Source organism: Meriones unguiculatus, chromosome 10, assembly GCF_030254825.1.
Source record: "Meriones unguiculatus strain TT.TT164.6M chromosome 10, Bangor_MerUng_6.1, whole genome shotgun sequence".
In the NCBI taxonomy this organism is placed as follows: Eukaryota; Metazoa; Chordata; class Mammalia; order Rodentia; family Muridae; genus Meriones; species Meriones unguiculatus.
In genome coordinates this window covers 90,276,946-90,295,017 of record NC_083358.1, presented here as the reverse complement: position 1 = coordinate 90,295,017, position 18,072 = coordinate 90,276,946, and the positions used below count along the sequence as shown (strand labels likewise).

General features: G+C 39.7%; 1 long non-coding RNA gene across 1 annotated transcript; it reads right to left on the bottom strand.

Moving 5' to 3' along the window:
* Positions 1 to 13,424: 13,424 nt before the first annotated feature.
* LOC132656923 (uncharacterized) lies at positions 13,425 to 17,768 on the bottom strand. The gene is made up of 2 exons (XR_009594738.1): positions 17,498 to 17,768; positions 13,425 to 15,735 (listed from the first exon to the last, which is right to left on the bottom strand). It is a non-coding gene; the product is annotated as an uncharacterized LOC132656923 (long non-coding RNA).
* Between the last annotated feature and the right edge of the window lie 304 nt (positions 17,769 to 18,072).

Sequence of the window (18,072 nt, the reverse complement as noted above, 5' to 3'; positions counted from 1 at the left end):
CAGAATGGCTAAGATGAAAAACTCAAGTGACAACACATGCTGGAGAGGTTGTGGAGAAAGGGGAACCCTCCTCCACTGCTGGTGGGAATGTAAACTTGTACAACCACTCTGGAAATCAATCTGGCGCTTTCTCAGACAACTAGGTCTTGTTTTCTAAAACTAGCAGATTGGCCGAGCTCAGCTGAGCACTGTAGAAACTAATGTACTGAGGTGGGCTAAGGTGAAGGCCCACATGGCATATGCTGGCCTCAGGGACATTCATGTAATCAAACAGACCTCATGTTCGAAAACATAATTTATTTGACCTACTATAGAGAAGATAATGAGGCGAACCTCTATGGTGATTCTGGAATCCCAAGTCGCCCAGCCTGCTCTGGAAAGCAAGCAGATGCCAACAGCCACCTTATGTGAATCGCAGTTAATGAAGCAAGAACCGGCCTTACTCAGCGCTGTGTCCATGCTCTCTTTCAACAAGACATAGCGGATGCTCAAATCTGTTTGTTAGATGAATGGATTAAATTGAAAGAATGAACCACAGTTGTCAAGGAACTTAACAAAACTGCCTAGACAACCTATCTATACTCTAGTCATTATTATAGATCTATAGTAGTTAACAGCCCGTGGCTATTACCAAGACACCTGCCTGTCCTGAAGAGCTTAAACTTATTTTGGATCATGGCTTTTGGAAGATTAGTCCATCATGGTACTGAAATCATGATGAAGAAATTCACATCGAGCCTCTTCACCGTAGACTGGAAGTGCAGAAAGAACATAGAAAGAGAACAATAGTGAGGCATTATCCCCCAGTGACACACTTCACTGACCTATTTCCTTCAGGTAGTCCCTACCTCCTACATTTCACCCCCTCCTGATAATGTCATCATTGATGAATTCACCAACAGATTAAACCATTCATTAATTCAGAGCGCTAACCATCTAAGCATCTCTGACAAGCACACAAAAACATATCCGGAGGCCTGCTTTACAGCCGCCTAAGTGTTCCTCGCCCCAGCCAAGCTAACCTTCGGAGCTAGCCATCACAGATCCTCATCTTGGTGGCTTCCATTAACCAGCATATTCATCACCAGCACCTATCACCACATCTGTGCTCGCAGGCATAGGCAAATTGAATCTATCCCTCACTGAGACACTCTGAGTAATCAAGAAGTCATTTGTGACTAGAATTAAACACGCAGGTGATGCCGTTGCTCCTTAAGCCACGTCTTCATCACAAGTCAAAGACTCTGAGGACCTCTCCTAATCCTCTTCTTCCGCTAAATCCGTCACCTCATTTTTTTGTATCCCTTCCATGTCTTGTGCACACTGAAACCTCATAAACTGCAAAGTTCAAGGTCATAGAGAACCTATAACATTGTAGTGAAGTTTAGCAAACCACAGTAAATTTTAGTTTAATTATGGTAAGATTGGTGACAGTGTGAACCCAGACATGGCCAATAACTGAATTTCACCAGCATGATGGCCCTGGCTGGCTCTTGCTGATCTCAACCTACTCTCTCAACTGAAGGTCACGTATCTCCCCACTATTGTCATCAGTTCCCCTTTCTTTTCCTATATTTTTACACTGAAGGGGAAATTTCTAAACTATATGGTTTACTTCTGTCTGTTTTGGTAGTTTCTTTTATGGAATATTTTGTTTTACAGATTACATATTCTGAATATATAGCAGCAGTTTGCTCATTTTTATTGTTGAATGTCACTTTATTACATGAATAAACAATTTGCCTATTCATTTTAATGTGGATAGATGTTTGGGCAGCATCCCATCTGGGGCCATTTTGATCAGGGCTGACTGTCAAGTGTGCCACAGTGCTCATAACTATGCATTTCAACAATAAGCCAAATCGCTGGGAGAAGAATTTCTGATTGTGCACATCTGCATTTGCTAAACAAAATCAAAATATTGTTCTAACGTGTTTCTGCTACTGTTCTCTTCTGCTGGGTTTTGAATGCTGCTAGTCTTCCATTGGTACTGTAAGACTTTTATACTATCTCCTAGCCTACTCAGATACCCACCCACTGTTTCCAAAGGGTTTAAATATCAATTTAAGGGCACATTGATTATTTGGCTCTTCTTACTTTTTTTAATTTATTTATTTATCTATTTATTTATTTATTACAATTTATTCACTTTGTATCCCCTCTGCAGCCCCCTTCTCTCACCTCCTCCCACTCCCACCCACACTCCCTCTTCTCCCCCTATGCCCTTTCCCTAGTCCCCTGATTCAGAAGGATCTCTTCCCCTTCTATCTGACCCTGGCTTATCATGTCTCATCAAGGCTGTCTGTATCAAATTCCTCTGTGGCCTAGTAAGGCTACACACCCCAGGGGTTGACCAAAGAGCTGGCTGCTGAGTTCATGTCAGAGACAGCCCCTATATCCCTTACTAGGGAACCAACTTGGACACTGAGCAGCCATGGGTTACATCTGTGCAGGGGTTCTAGGTTATTTCCATGCATAGTCCTTGGTTGGAGTATCAGTCTTAGCAACACCCCTGTGCCCAGATGTTTTTGGTTCTGTTGCTCACCTTGTGATGTTTCTGTCCCCTCTAGGTCTTTCTATCTCCCCCTTCTTTCATAAGATTCCCTGCACTCTGCCCAACATTTGGTTTTGAGTCTCAGCATCTGCTTTGATATACTGCAGGGTAGACTCTTTCAGAGGCCCTCTGTGCTAGGCTCCTGTCCTGTTTCCTGTTTTCTCCTTCTTCCAGTGTCCATCCCATTTGTCTTTTTGAGGATTGATCATCTTACCCAGGATCTTTCTTGCTTAGCTTCTTTAGGTGTACAGATTTTAGTATTTTTGTCCTATAATAGATATCTAACAACCACTTATGAGTGAGTATATACCACGTGTGAACGACATCCTAGAGACTGGGAAGGAATCTTCACCAACCTTATTTCTGACAGAGGGTTAATATCCAGAATATATAAAGAACTCAAGAAGTTAAATGGTGACAAACCAAGTAATCCAATTTAAAAAATGGGATATAGAGCTAAACAGAATTCTCAATAGAGGAATATTGAATGGCAGAGAAACACTTAAAGAAATGCTTAAGTCCTTAGTCATCAGGGAAATGCAAATCAAAACAACTCTGAGATTTCACCTTACACCCATCAGAATGACTAAGATCAAAAACTCAAGTGACAACACATGCTGGAGAGGATGTGGAAAAAAGGGGAACCCTCCTCCATTGGTGGTGGAAATGTAAACTTGTACAACTACTTTGGAAACCAACCTGGTGCTTTCTGAGAAAATTGGGAATAGTGCTACTTCAAGATCTAGTTATACCATTCCTAGGCATACATCCAAAAGATACTCAAGTATACAACAAGGACATTTGCTCAACCATGTACATAGCAGCTTTATTCGTAGTAGCCAGAATCTGGAAACAACCTAGATGTCCCTCAACAGAAGAATGGATACAGAAATTGTGGTACATGTATACAACGGAATACTACTCAGCTATTATAAACAAGGAAATCATGAAATTTTCAGACAAATGGTGGGAACTAGAAAAGATCATCTTGAGTGGGGTCTCCTTACTTTTAAAATCAGTTGTCCATTTTTTCCCTTCTGCTGACAAGCTTTTTAACATGATTTATAGGAATTCTTTGTGTATTCTGAATGCATTGATTAAAATTGTGACAAGTTCACCTCACTCTGTGATTTGCCTTTTTTTACTGTCTTCAGAATGCAAATCAAAAGAACAAAGGTGCTTAATTTTAATAAAATGAACTGTATGATTTTTTTCATTCTAGTAAGTGATTCTTACACCAAGTTTAAGAACTCACTCCTACCTAAGATCATATAGCTACTCTCCTTACAACCTACACAATTTTTACTGCTTTGATTAATGTATGTGGGCCTATAAACCATATGGAAGTGATTTTTGTAGTATATGTGACAGAAAGTCCACATTCTACCATAAAATATCCAAGTGCCAAGCACCAATTGTTGAAAGCCTTGGCCTTTCACTTACATGTTCGCTTTGCATAAATCCAATATGGCAGGCTCTGTTTCTAAACACTGCTTCCTGGTCCCCCATGTGCCTCTATCACAGCACAATTGGCATATTTATACTCACAATAATACGACTACTTTTTTAAATTTTGAAGCTCTGTATAAATCTCACAATCACCCTTTGACATTGCACACACACAGAAGAAAATCTGCTGGGATTTTTACTGGAACTGATTTAAATCTATAGATCAAGTTAGGGAAAGTAACATTTTGTCAAATTTATTTCCTTACTGTAGTAGCCATAGTGTATTTCTGCATTGCTTAAACTTCAACATCTGCCTGTTGCTGTATATACCAGCAATTTCTTTTACATCGTTTTTTTTTTCAATTTATTTCTTATGGTATTTCATTTGTTTAAGTTATTTTCTGTAGATTGTCTGAAATATTTAACATATAACATCTTATCCAATAATAATAAAAATATTGGTTTTTTGATCAAATACATATAAACAGCTTGTTGCTGTTTTGCTATTTGTTTATTTGTTTGTTATTATTAGTCCATCTATGGCAACCTTCAGGAAAACTATGTGTGCCAAGTACACACTCTAGAGAGTAACCTTGTCTTACTTCCAAATCTACAAGAAAATTGTATAGAACTTCAACACTTAATATGAATACGTGTTGAGTATTACTGTGGGTATTTATTAAATATTTGTACTAAAATTAATTCTATTGCATTCCAACTTTGCTAAGAATTCTTTAACTTAATAGAGACATCAAGTTTTGACAAATATCTATCTAATAAAATTAAAAGAGGCTATCTCCTTGCTTTTGCTCTGTAAATCCAATGGATTTTGTCATCTTTATTTTGCATACTATGCTATTATACTATTAATTTGGGTCATTTTACATTTTGCTGCTCTAATAAATTTGCTAAAGTCTCATTGAGGGTATTTTCATCTGTGGGCACTGGAGATACTTACCAATATCTGTGTTCCTCATCATGACCTTCCTGAGATTTGTCACCAATGTCACGATAGCCTCAGAAGACAAAATGAGGACACTAGATTTTCTCCTCACTGAAAGTTTGTAGGATGTTCAAATTATTTTTATCTCAAACATTTGAGGCACAGGGAAGCTGCTCAAGTCCAGACAGTGCTTACCTGTCATGCACAAGGCTCTGGGCTCAATCTCCAGCACTATAAAAATCAATCATGATAATATGGGCCAACCATCTCAAGACCTGAGAGACAGAGACAGAAGGATCAGAAGCTCAAGGTCATCCTTGGCTACATTGTGAGACTGGGGCCAGCCTTTGATACCTAAGACTCTGTTCCAGAAAATATATATATATATAAAATTCACAGGAGAGCAACATAACCAAAAAATCTGTGCATAGGGGTCTTTCCTGAGACTGATACTCTAACCAAGGACTATGCACAGAGATAACCTAAGACCCCTGCACAGATATAGCCCATGGCAGTTCAGTATCCAAGTGGGTTCCATTGTAATAGGAACAGGGACTGCCTCTGACATGAACTGATTGGCCTGCTCCTCAATTACCTCCCCCTGAGGGGGAAGCAGCATTACCAGGCCACAAAAGAAGACAATGCAGCCACTACTGATGAGACCTAATTCACTAGGATCAGAAGGAAGGAAAAGAAGACCTCCCCTATCAGTGGACTTGGGGAGGGGCATGCATGCAGAGGGTGAAGGAAGGGAGGGATTGGGACAGAAGGAGTGAGGGAACCGCAGGGGGGATACAAAGTGAATAAAGTGTAATTAATAAAAAATAAATTTATATATATATATATTCCAATAATTAATCCATTCAGGACTGTTTCTCTGTCTAAACTTTTCAAGTTTTTTTTTCAGCTTTGTTGGTAATTACACACCATTCATACTCTTCACTTTTTATGTTCATTTCTGTGTATTGTGATTTTTTTTTAGGAAGGCAGTCATTTCATTTTCAGAGTTCTGTCATAAAGTATTCACAATAATATGCCAGTAACATCTCTTTTGATACTTCAAGATGCATAGTAATGTCATTTTTAATTCCCAGAGATTCTGATTCACACTTGCTTTGCTCAATTTTGGAAGCACGGAGAGAGGGACAAAGACCAGATTGAAACACCCGTAATTTGATTTTGTCAAGTATCTAATAAACACCTACAGCACATGCTGTTTGAAGGGTTTCTTAACTTCCTGCTTTAAGTTTCCAGACCAGCCCCTGGTTTCAGTGGTGTATTAGCAGCATCACTGACATAAATTTTAACACATTTAAAGCCAGAACAACTCCTGACATTGCTCCCTTTCTCTTTCAGGCAAGCTAGCAAGGCTCACTCACAATATAACTCTACCCCAGTAAGAAGGCTGACACCTTTGACAACTCTATATTACCCAACAGCTAATTGTCTCCTGAACTATATCTGTGATACACATGAAGCCACTGGCTGCCAAGCACAGTCAGTAGACAACTGATAAATTATTGGTTAGGTCTATGTGACATGTATAAAAATCATGAATGAGAAGTTGTGCTGCAGAGCACAAGGTGCGTGGTCTGAATATACTTGCTACGGGGTCTTGTCAAGTAGTACAAATGTATAGTCTCCTGGTTTTCATCACTTCCTTTGCAATAAACTCAACTGGCAACCGTTACTTCAAAAGAATGAATCTGATCATTTAATGAAAACTTAATTACTCTATATCTGTCTCTGAGAATGACTGTGCAACCAGCAAAATGACATTTATTAATACTATGTACTATGGAGCCTGCAGTGATATTATTACCCGACACATCACAAAGGAAAAGAATGCATGGATGAATTTCAAATTACATAAAAAGATTGAAGAGGAAGATATAAATCCAACAGACAGAGCTTCGGAGAGTTCATTTACATAAGATTCAGGAACATGTTGTGTCACTTACTCTTTTCACTGTTATAAAAAATACACCTGAAAGGGAAACCTTAAAAGGAAGAAAGGTTTCCTTAGAGCTTGGGGTCAGAGGCTGCGCTTCAAGTTGGTTGAACCTGTTACTTAGGGCTTTGAGGTGAAAGGCCCTAAGATCCTCTTGTTGCAGTCAGGAAGGGGGGAGTAACAACAAAGAGCAGGGCAAGTTCTAGCTTTTCAGGGTGTGGTCCAGTGACCTGCTTCCTAAGACAAGGCCCCACCCTTTCCTTTTCACCCTCCCAATAATGCTGTCATAGTTTCAATCTCTTGGTGGAATAAACTATTTATTAGCATTCTCGTGATTCAATTACTTCCCATTAGCTGGCAACCAAACCTTTGCACATCAGCTTTGGGGGACACTCCTTATGTGTTGTGATTTGTATATATAATACTTCTACAAGCTCATGCATTGAATACTCGGTGATCACTCCAGGCACTATTTTGAAGGCTGTGCAGCCTGATGGGAATCTGATCCAGAAAGTAAGCCACTGGAGGCTTATATCTGCAAGTAGTTCTAGAGTAGTGCTTTCTACTTCCTGGCCATGTGAACAAGCTTCAGTCCTCCCAACAACAAAAGGAACTGCCCGAGCATGCCTTGCTTGCTATGGAGTATGAAGTCCCTCTGAAACCAGGAGCTGAAAAGATCTTTTTGTTTCTTCAGTTGTTTGTCGGGTATTTTTGTTACAGTGACACAGGACTCATTTCTACAATGTGAAAACCACAATGTTTATTGTATCGTTTACAGTAAATTGTGTTGTTCGACTGTAGGTTTTCTCATTCTGACCCCAGGCTTTCTTGTGCACTTATACCAAGTGTAACAATTAGTTTGATGGTGTTGGTTCCATTAGCTGCAACAGAACTCTGCAGTGTTAAATAATGTCAGTATTAAATAATATCAGCATTTGTGGCTGCTCAAGGGAAAACCCATTCATTCCAGTAAAGATATGATTCTCTATCTATTCAAGAAACCAGAGTGAAACTTTAAGCAAGACGAGAACTAATTTTGTCACAGAAAAATGATCTGATATTATTAAAAATGCAAAGGAAACCTCTGTTTAATAACTTATAATGATCTAAGTATTTTTATGATAGTGACACACAAATTATATGGCATAGCATCACAGTAAAAGCAACGCTTAGAAAATTAAATGCACAAATACTATTTGAATCATTCCAGCGCTGCTTCACCGGGTGGTATCTGGATTTGTTTTGAGAGGAAGCTCGCAGGTTTTTCTGCTGCTCCAGGTGAAGGAATCTCACCTTTGACTGCCAGGTGGATGAGAAGCATTAGTTGCTTTTCACAACGCTGCGACAAAAAAAAAAAAAAACAAGAAGCAACTTAAGGATGAAAAGGTTTCAGCTGGGCTCACAGTTGGAAAGTCCAGTCCATGTTTGTGAAGAAGTCATGGTGTCACAGGGAACATGACACAGCCAGCTGTGATGCACCTGCTGTCGTGAAGCAGTAGAGATATACTCTGATGCTCAGTGACCTCTCTCCTTTGTCTCTTTTTATTCATTTTAAGAGCCCAGCCCATGAAATGATGCTGTTTGCATTCAAGTTGAGTCTTCCCTGCTAATCTACACACTCTAGGAAACAATCTTATAGACCCATACAGAGGTGTGCTTTCATGGTGATTCTAAATTCTAGCAAGTTAACAATGAATATTAACCATCATATACAAATATATCTAGGTAGATGATTGAATGACTAATAGCTAGACAGATGATAGTTATGTAGAGAGATAGATAATAAATAAATGACAAATAGATGAGAGATAATAGATACTCATACATAGACATATAGATATACAAATAAGTACATTATTTTATTACACTATCAGCTCCTTCTTGTGTTCTTGTACCCAGTATCATGGTGTTTCAATATTTCAGTTTACTAGTGTCTTAGTTTGCTTTTTGTTGCTGCACTAAAACACCATGACCTAAATCAACATGGGCAGAAAAAGGTGTATTTCAATCACAGCTTACAGTTCATCATGAAGGGAAATCAAGTCACGACTCAAGAAAGAAACCTTGAGGCAAAAAAATGTCACGATCACAGTCTGTCATGGGAGGCAGTGAGTACCAGGACAGAAGCAGAAACCTCCAGGCAGAAACTGAAGCAGACTATGAAGGTATGCTGCTTGCTCAGCCTGTTTTCTTATACAATCAAGTACCACCTACTAAGAGTGGCACTGCCAACGGTGAGCTAGGCCCTCCATACATCAGTCATTAATCAAGAAAATGCCCCAGAGACTTGCCTATGGGCCAACCTAATTGAAGTGTTTTCTCAATTAATGTACCTCTTCTCAAATGACCCTGGATTGTGACAAGATGACAAAAAATATACATCCAGGACAATCAGTATCTTTGAAAATATGCTTTAGAATAGGTTATCATTGTAGTTTATTATATCAAATCTTTCTCTGAATATTGTTAGCTATTTAAATAATAATGAAATTGTTTTCACTTTTATTCTTTTTTTTCTAGTGGATTATTGTTTTATTACACATTTTAACCAACTACTCAGAGTCATTTTCAATTCTTTTCTCATGGATATTAGCATCTCAAAGGTAACTGCATCTGCTTTATATGAAAACATGAAGCTGTGTATTTATTTTGTGCCTAAATATCCTCATGAGTCATTATTTATAAGTATTTTCCTGTGTAAACAATCATTCTCAGAAAAGAATATTTACAATCACTGCAGAGATTTGTTTTTCCTCCTCAATGTGCTGAATGAAATATCCAGCATAATCATGAGCAGCTAGAGTCGTGTGTCCCTGTTTGCTTCTCATTTTCAAGCTAATGTTTATAGGCTGTCACCATGGGTTGGAATAAACTGAAATATATTGTAGTATATTTACTTAGAAAACAGGACTTGTAGATCATTTAAATGTGAAGTGGAGTCACCACTGCTGTCTGTCTTCTGATTTGAAAAAGGGGATGGAACCACCCAATGAGATGGGGAAGACAAGATGCAGGATGGTGCATGACTTGACAAAGTCAACCCATGACTTGACAAAGTCTACCATGACTTGACAAAGAGAGATATCAGATTGAGATTATACATGGTGAAATTCAAAGAACAAATTAAGCTTGAAGGAAAATGTATTATTCAACCATTTAAAAGATGGAGCTGAAGTCCCATTCTTGCATAGAACCTACAGTGGACTAGCCAGATGTTAAGGCTCAAGGCTATAATCCTGACACTGAGGCTGATGAAGCACTGCAAGTCTGGGGCCAGCCTGAGCCACAAGCAAGTTCCTCGATGGCCTGAATAACAGAGCGGAAAAAGAAAACAATCAAACAAACAAAAACTGTCAATGGAAGACCCCATGAAGTTCAAGAACATTTCCACTTCAGAAAACAAGTATTAGTCATCATTCCACCATCAAAACTCAGGCCCCCTGATTTCTAGCTAGCAGAGCTGTGATCCCACCCTCCAGAAGCAGAGGTCAGAAAATTAAGAATTCAAGGTCATCTTGTACTACATAGTGATTTAGGGAGAAAGGCAACATGAAAATCCCGGCTCTTAAAAATAAATTTCAAACCAACAAACAAATATTTACCCCAGGAAGCTGAAAGGCACACTAGTCCCTTCACCAGGACCTATCAGCAATGCATTAGACTCCTCATCTAACCTGTCCTCTCTCATCACACAGAATCTTTGTCCGTTTGTACATTAAAAAACTGCCTCTGGTATACAACATATTTTCCCAACTCAATCACTTACGTTACACATGCTACCCTCAGAGTCTCAGGGTCCAAGCTCTCACAACTAATAAGCCAAGAACTCCATCCTCAATCTCGGAGACAGCCTCCAAAGAGCCTCTCCCAAGCTGATGAACAATATTGAGTAACTAAAATATGATCAAGAGTTCAAGGTAAGGTCAGAAGAGATGAAGCAATACTTAACCCATCAGTTAATGTATTTATTGGAATACATTACGCTTATAGGTATCAGACTGGGTCCTGTAGAGCTCACCCCCCCCCCCAATAAATAATTAGATTTTTATAAATTTGCTTTAAATTGCCACCTTGGCTAACACACTCCTAGTACACAATAAACCATAATGCACTCTGCTCCCAGGTTTAGATGAATTGCTAGTGATTGAACCCTGGACATCAATAAGCAAATCGAGAGGCCTGTCAACTCTCTCTAAGTATCGCTAGGACCGGATTAAGAAGGATCATTTCTAGGGCAGCCATTCAGCTAAGAAAACAAAGCAGGTCATGGAAAAGTCACAGGCATTGCCACCAGACAGACCTGGACTTTTATTCCCTCACCATAAACTCCTTGGGGTGGGAGATACCAATATAGTGACTGCTATAGCGAGGACCCTGACTCGCAGAGACTGTGTCAGTATGCACAAGAACTGCACAGGTAAAGGCTAGAGGGTGTCCCAGGGCTGCAGGGAAGTGAACACATGCCCACATCTTAACGCAGAAGCTATCTTCAATTGATAACCTCTTGCGAAGGCAAACTTAGATTTTTCCTATCAAGTCTTACTGTGGATGTAAACTTCACTTAAGTGGGGACCTCATGCCCAGCGGTTGATGCCCAACACAAAACAAAATCATTGGTATTTTTGGAAAATTCGTTTGTTTGTTTGTTGTCTGTTTATTTGTCTGGGTTCCTTTTTTCTTTTTCTTTCATTCTTCCTTTCTTTTTAAACAATACAGTTCTTTTGCTTATCTATTATGGTTTTTAGCTTTTTGCTTTTATGGGTTTTCTGTGTGTATAAATATGTATATCTTTACATCTGTGTTCCTTGTGCTTTTTCTTTGGCTCTGTTGTTTTACCTATTTGCTTATTTGTTTTGTGTTACTTAGGTTTGTTTGTTTTTATTTTACCTTTTCTTTTAAAATGACTGTTTTTTAATGAGAGAAGGCAAGAAAGGGTATAGTATTTAATAGGAGGCATTGGGGGAGGGAAAATTGATCAGAATATATTTTATGAAAAAAATCTATTTTTTAAATGAAAATGGGTATTAGAGAACCAACATCACAGGTTGCAAAGTTGGTAGACATGACACCAATATTAAATAAATATACAGAGATAAGTCTCTGAGCAAGATATTTTATGTAACAACAATATAAAGATAAGAACTGCAATTCATGACATGAGCAGACTGAAGTGATCTCTGGATGACCAAAGAACAACGGAAAATGGTGGAGCATTACTGGGAAAGAGGAAAGTTGTGTAAGTTTCTTGAAAGGAACTGTCATGCAGCCATGTCTTTCTAGAGCTGGCCAGCTATGATTAACCAGTGGCAGGAACCAATGTGTAGAGCCCAGGGTCTTAGAGTACTGGCAGCTGCCTTATTAGGCAAGAGGAGAGTGTTCTTATGCAAATACCTAGCTGTCCTACTGCAGGTTGTGCTGATGTGACTCTGCAGTAAACTTTAGTTGGGAAAAAAAATATGTTTTTCTTTTTTTATTTTTATTTTAATTATTAGTTACATTTTATTAATTCTGTATCCCAGCTATATCCTGCTCCGTCATTCCCTCCCAACCCCACTCCCTCCCTCATCTCCTCATCGCCCCTTTCCAAGTCCACTACTTGGGGAGGACCTCCTCCCCTTTCATCTGACTCTGTTTTATCAGGTATCTTCAGGACTGGCTGCAAAGTCCTCCTCTGTGGCCTAGCAGGACTGCTCCTCTCTTGGGGGGTGGGGAGGTCAAAGAGCCTGCCACTGAGTTCCTGTCAGAAGTAGTCCCTGTTCCCCTTACTATGGGAAACCAATTGGTTACTGACCTACCACAGGCTACATCCAAGCAGAGGTTCTAGGTTATATCCATTCATTGTCCTTGGTGGAGTATCAGTCTCAGAAAAGACACCTGTGCCCAGATATATTTGGTCCTTGTGGAGCTCCTATCCTTTCCATGTCATACTAACTCCCGCTTCTTTCATATGATTCCCTGCACTCTGCTGAAGGTTTGGTTATGAGTCTTAGCATCTGCTTTGATACTCTGCTAGGTAGAGTCTTTCAGAGGCCCTCTGCCTTAGGCTCCTGGCCTGTTACTTGTTTTCTCCTATGGCCAATGCAAACTGAGATTTCACCTTACACCCATCAAAATGGCTAAAATCAAAAACTCAAATGACAACACATGCTGGAGAGGTTGTGGAGAAAGGGGAACCCTCCTCCATTGCTGGTTGGAATGTAAACTGGTACAACCACTTTTTTTTTTTTTTTTGGTACTCCTTGTCATTTTATTGTGACTAGAGAAATGGTTTCTTATCATATTCCATATTCTGATAGTTAGAAGTAAGTCATGAGGGAAGGCAATACATAAGACCTGACTATGAGGGAATGGGTCTTTTTAGTGTCTATCCAGTACACCTCAAGTGTCAACTTCTTATATGTCACCAACACCACTTTGGAAGGCAATTTTGCGCTTTCTCAGACAATTAGGAATAGTGCTTCCTCAAGACCCAGCTATACCACTGCTAGGTATATACCCAAAATTTGCTCAAGTACACAACAAGGACATTTGCTCATCCATGTTTGCAGCAGCTTTATTTGTAATAGCCAGAACCTGGAAACAACCCAGATGTCCATCAACAGAGGAATGGATACAGAAATTGTGGTATTTTTACACAATGGAATACTACTCAGCAATCAAAAAAGAGGAAATCATGAAATTTGCAGGCAAACGGTGGGAACTAGAAAAGATCATTCTGAGTGAAGTATCCCAGAAGGAGAAAGACACACCGGGTATATACTCACTTATATAGACCTATAAGATATGATAAAAATAATGAAATCTATATACCCAAAGAAGATAAACAAGAAAGAGGGAAGATGATCAACCCTCACTCAGACAAGCGTTTTTCTTTTAAGAATCAAACCCTGTTAAGAAGCTCTCCTCCAATTTGCTGGGGCTTGGGAAGTGATTACACTCTGATTCTAGCAACATTTATAACAGCAAAGCTCTAGACATAAACATGACGCTATTGGTTTGAATCTGAAACATTTACTTTGCAGTAGGGGGTGCTATTCTGAGGGGCTATGGAAGTGGGAGTCAGGGAGGAGAATCTAGAGGGAGGCCTTTGAAGGTTTCTCCAGCCCCTGAAGATTTTTATGATCTCTGATTCCTGATACACTGGGATGTGAGCAGCCCCCATCACTCCTGCCACGTGAGCTCAGCTACTCTGACACGTTTAATCCTTCTCCATGACCTGCAAACTTCTGAAACTTTAAGCAGAAATAAATCTTCCATCTTTTAGTTTTCTCTGTATTTTGGTCATAGTAATGCAAAAGTCATTAATTTGCTTGATAAATGCTAAGTTGTATAACTAAAAGAATAGTCTGAATTTTAATAAATTCTAAAAATGTAATGTGAGTTTTCTGCCCTTGGGTCCCTCTTATCAGTCTTACAGCCTCACAGTAAATGACTTGTCCAGCTCCCAACACATCATATCTTACACAGAAGATGCTCCGTGTCTATCCATGCAGGACTATGAAGAATTGTCCTATTTGTGCCCTTAATTGCATATTTTTCCAGACAGCATCTCATCACCTTCCCACACCTTCACTTTACAGGGTTCAGCTTGGCGCTGGCCAACTTACTCTCACTTCCGATAATGCATAACAAGAAACATTTTTATGGAATATAATGGAGAGGCTGGCATCAGACTGAGAATCTCACGCAAGACTTAAAATGCATCAGTTATCTGTCAGTCACATTCTGGAGTAGGTCATGCATAATAAACAGCCGATATATTAGCTTGATGGAGGACACAGCAAATATGAAATGATAGAAAGCAGCCACAGATCAGAACCCAGAGAGTCGCAGGAAGATGTACTAGCAAAGGCCAAGTTATGGGTTCCATCAACAGTAATAGCAGAGATCGATTCTGGCCACACACCTATTCCAGCTGGGAAACCTCTCGCACATGACAAAGCACTGGAGGGAAGACAGCGTATGTCTAAAATAAATTTCCTTTCAGTTAGTTGACTATCCAATCTACTTTCCTCAGCACTTGGGAGGCTGCTGAATACACATACAATGTGAATAAATATCAACCATCAAATCACATTTTGGCGGCTGAGAATATGGTTCAGTGGGCAAAACGCTTCCTGTGCAAGCATGAGGACCTGAATTTGTCTCCCAACACCTTCATAAAAACCAGGATCAATGGGGTTCATCTGTAACCCCAATGTTGAGGAATGGGGATGGGTGAATCCCAAGACTTCCTGGCCAGACTATCCAGCCAAATTACTGAACTCAAGGCTCTGTGAGAGACCCTGGCTTACAAAATAAGGTATAGATCCGTGGAAAGAGACAACTGACATTGACCTCTGGCTTCCATATGCAGCTATACGGGCAAGTGCACTTATAGACACACACACACATACACATACACACACACACATATACGAATACTACAAAATAATGTTATTTTTCACTTAATTACTCACAGGAACTGGGAACTGAAAAAATCAAAAAAGCAGATGACATAAGGTGAAGTGAAAACAAAGGCAATCAGAAGAACCAAAATTATATATATATACACATATATATATATAATATTAGTTACAGTTTGTTAAGTTTGTATCCCTGCTGTATCCCACTCCCTCTTTCCCTCCCAATCCCACCCTCCCACCCTTATCTCTTCCCTGCCCCTTTCCAAGTCCACTAATAAGGGAGAACCTCCTCCCCTTTCATCTGATACTGGTTTATCAGGTGTCTTCAGGACTGGCTGCAAAGTCCTCCTCTGTGGCCTGGCAAGGCTGCTCCTCCCTGGGGGGTGGGATTAGGTCAAAGAGCCCGCCATCGAGTTCATGTCAGAAACAGTCCCTAGAACCAAAAATCTTAATTACCACCAGGTTTCCCAAAAGATATCAAACATCCATTACCCCCTCTTACACTGAGAGCAGTAATCCCACATTCCATATGGAGGAAGAGATTTTAAATTCATAGAAAAATCTGATGGGCAGGGTGTTGTACACCTTCATTCCCAGAACATAGGTGGCAGAAGCAGGTGGATGTCTGTGATTTTGAGGTCAGCCTAGTCTATACGGTGAGTTCCAGAACGTCCAGGGCTACATGACTCAGAAATAAGAAAGACAGAAAGAAAGACAGGGGGAAAGAAGAAAAGAAGGAAAGAAGGAAAGAAAGAAAGGAAGGAAGGAAGGAAGGAAGGAAGGAAGGAAGGAAGGAAGGAAGGAAGGAAGGAAGGAAGGAAGGAAGGGACAAAGAAAGAGACAAAGAAAGAGACAAAGAAAGAGACAAAGAAAGATGAGAGAGACAAAGAGAAATCTCCTCATCTTATTTCATGACCCCCTGGTTTTAGATTTATTTTTATCTATGTTAATGTGTTTATGTTTATGTGAGTAAATGCTATGCTCGTGTATACAGGCGTCCACAGAGGTCAGAAAGGGGCTTGGTTCCCCTGAAGGTGGAGTAATAGGCCCCTTGTGAGACACCTGATGCTGGTGCTGGGAACAAACTGGCAATCGACTGTAAGACAGCAGGAACTCTGAACCACTGAGTGGTTTCTCAGCTCAAACTTTCCTCTTTGGAATGTAATATTTTATACATTTACATTTTGTCTTACTTAGTACTAACTTTCTGATCCACCAGGATTTCACAGAATAAAGAATAACAGGCTGCTGCAATCATCAAATTATGAGGCTTGTGGCCACATCCAGCTAACTTAGATATGACTGTTACAAGGAGCAGGGGAAGTCAGTGCTCATTGGCCTGTGTATATACTATCTTAAACATTCTTTATTGTGGTACTTAAGGTCAGTTCGTCTTGTCCCTCACAATTCAAAGAGTTGCTACAATTTTCTATTTTGCTTTGCAGATATTCACCGAGAACTGGGGATAATGTTTTCTAAGAAGTCACCACAATTAGTCTAGCTATCTCTGTAAACAGTGAGCTTAGTTCCTGAACCAAAAATAGGATCCAGATTCTGCCAAAAAGAGAGAGGGTTTGACATCAACATCTACCCCTGATTTGGTCTTTTCTCCACCAAATGAACTCTTGAAACTGTCACCAAAATTGTATTTCTCAATTTGAAAACTGGTCACACCATTGCCACACTTCAAATCTTTTGAAAATCAGTGGTAATTTGTAGAATAACAATCCAAACTCTCATTTGACAGAAGCCTCAAATCTTTCATCCCAACCTAATAATTTTACCATTCCACTTTTTGAACCCTTCTGAACAGCCATTCTGATCACATCATGTCTTACCTCAAACACCCTTGTACCAGCTCTCCTTTCCTGTGGAAATACTCTTCCCATAGCCTAACTCATCCCATTCACTCTACAATATACTTATCATTCAAGATAGATTCAAATGTCAATTTGTATATCTTTCTAATATTCTCCCCAGCCATTAGTGGTTTTTTTTTAAAGCTTATTTGATGAATGAAGATGTATGCAGGCTTAGATTCTTTTCACCAAACCTACTTTTGTTTAGAGTTTTTAAACACCTTTACCTCCCTTCCAACCCCCAACCTTAGGTAGGAGATTACTAGGGGAAAAGGGGTCTAGACCTCTTTTATCTACTTCCTGCTGATTAGGGACAATGGGTCTTTAGGGGCTTACCAGACTCAGTCGTCAGGATACCAGCAGTCCAGGCCAATGGCCAACACCAAGCAGCAACACAAAGTCAGTGAAAGCCACAAGACTCAGTGGGATTGCCCTAAGAAGCTCTTTGGAACATTTCTCTCAGCGAAGTCAAGTGTTGAAACATGAAGATCAGCACAGTAATGTTGATCCCAAAAGCGATGTTTCACTGTGCATAGGCCTCTATATATCTCCTCTCCTCAGAACACCCATGGATATTTTCAGCTGGCCAAAGGCATGACCCTAGCACAAGGGAACTCACAGCAAACATCATGTGTCCTCCAGCAAAACATCATGTGCCCAGCTTACAGCAAAACATCACATGACAGAACTGAGTCTTCAAGGAAACCAGAAACTTCCACTTCAGATGAAAATAATCATTCTGAGGCAACCCAGAACCAGAAAGAAAAACACTGCATGTTCTCTTTCATACATGGATGGTAGCTTAGGATCTTTAGATACATGTGTTTACAGTAGAGTACTCTTATAAGTTAGAAAACTAGTAAGAAGACATGAAGAAGATTCCAAAGGGAGGTAATAAAAACTGGTGATAT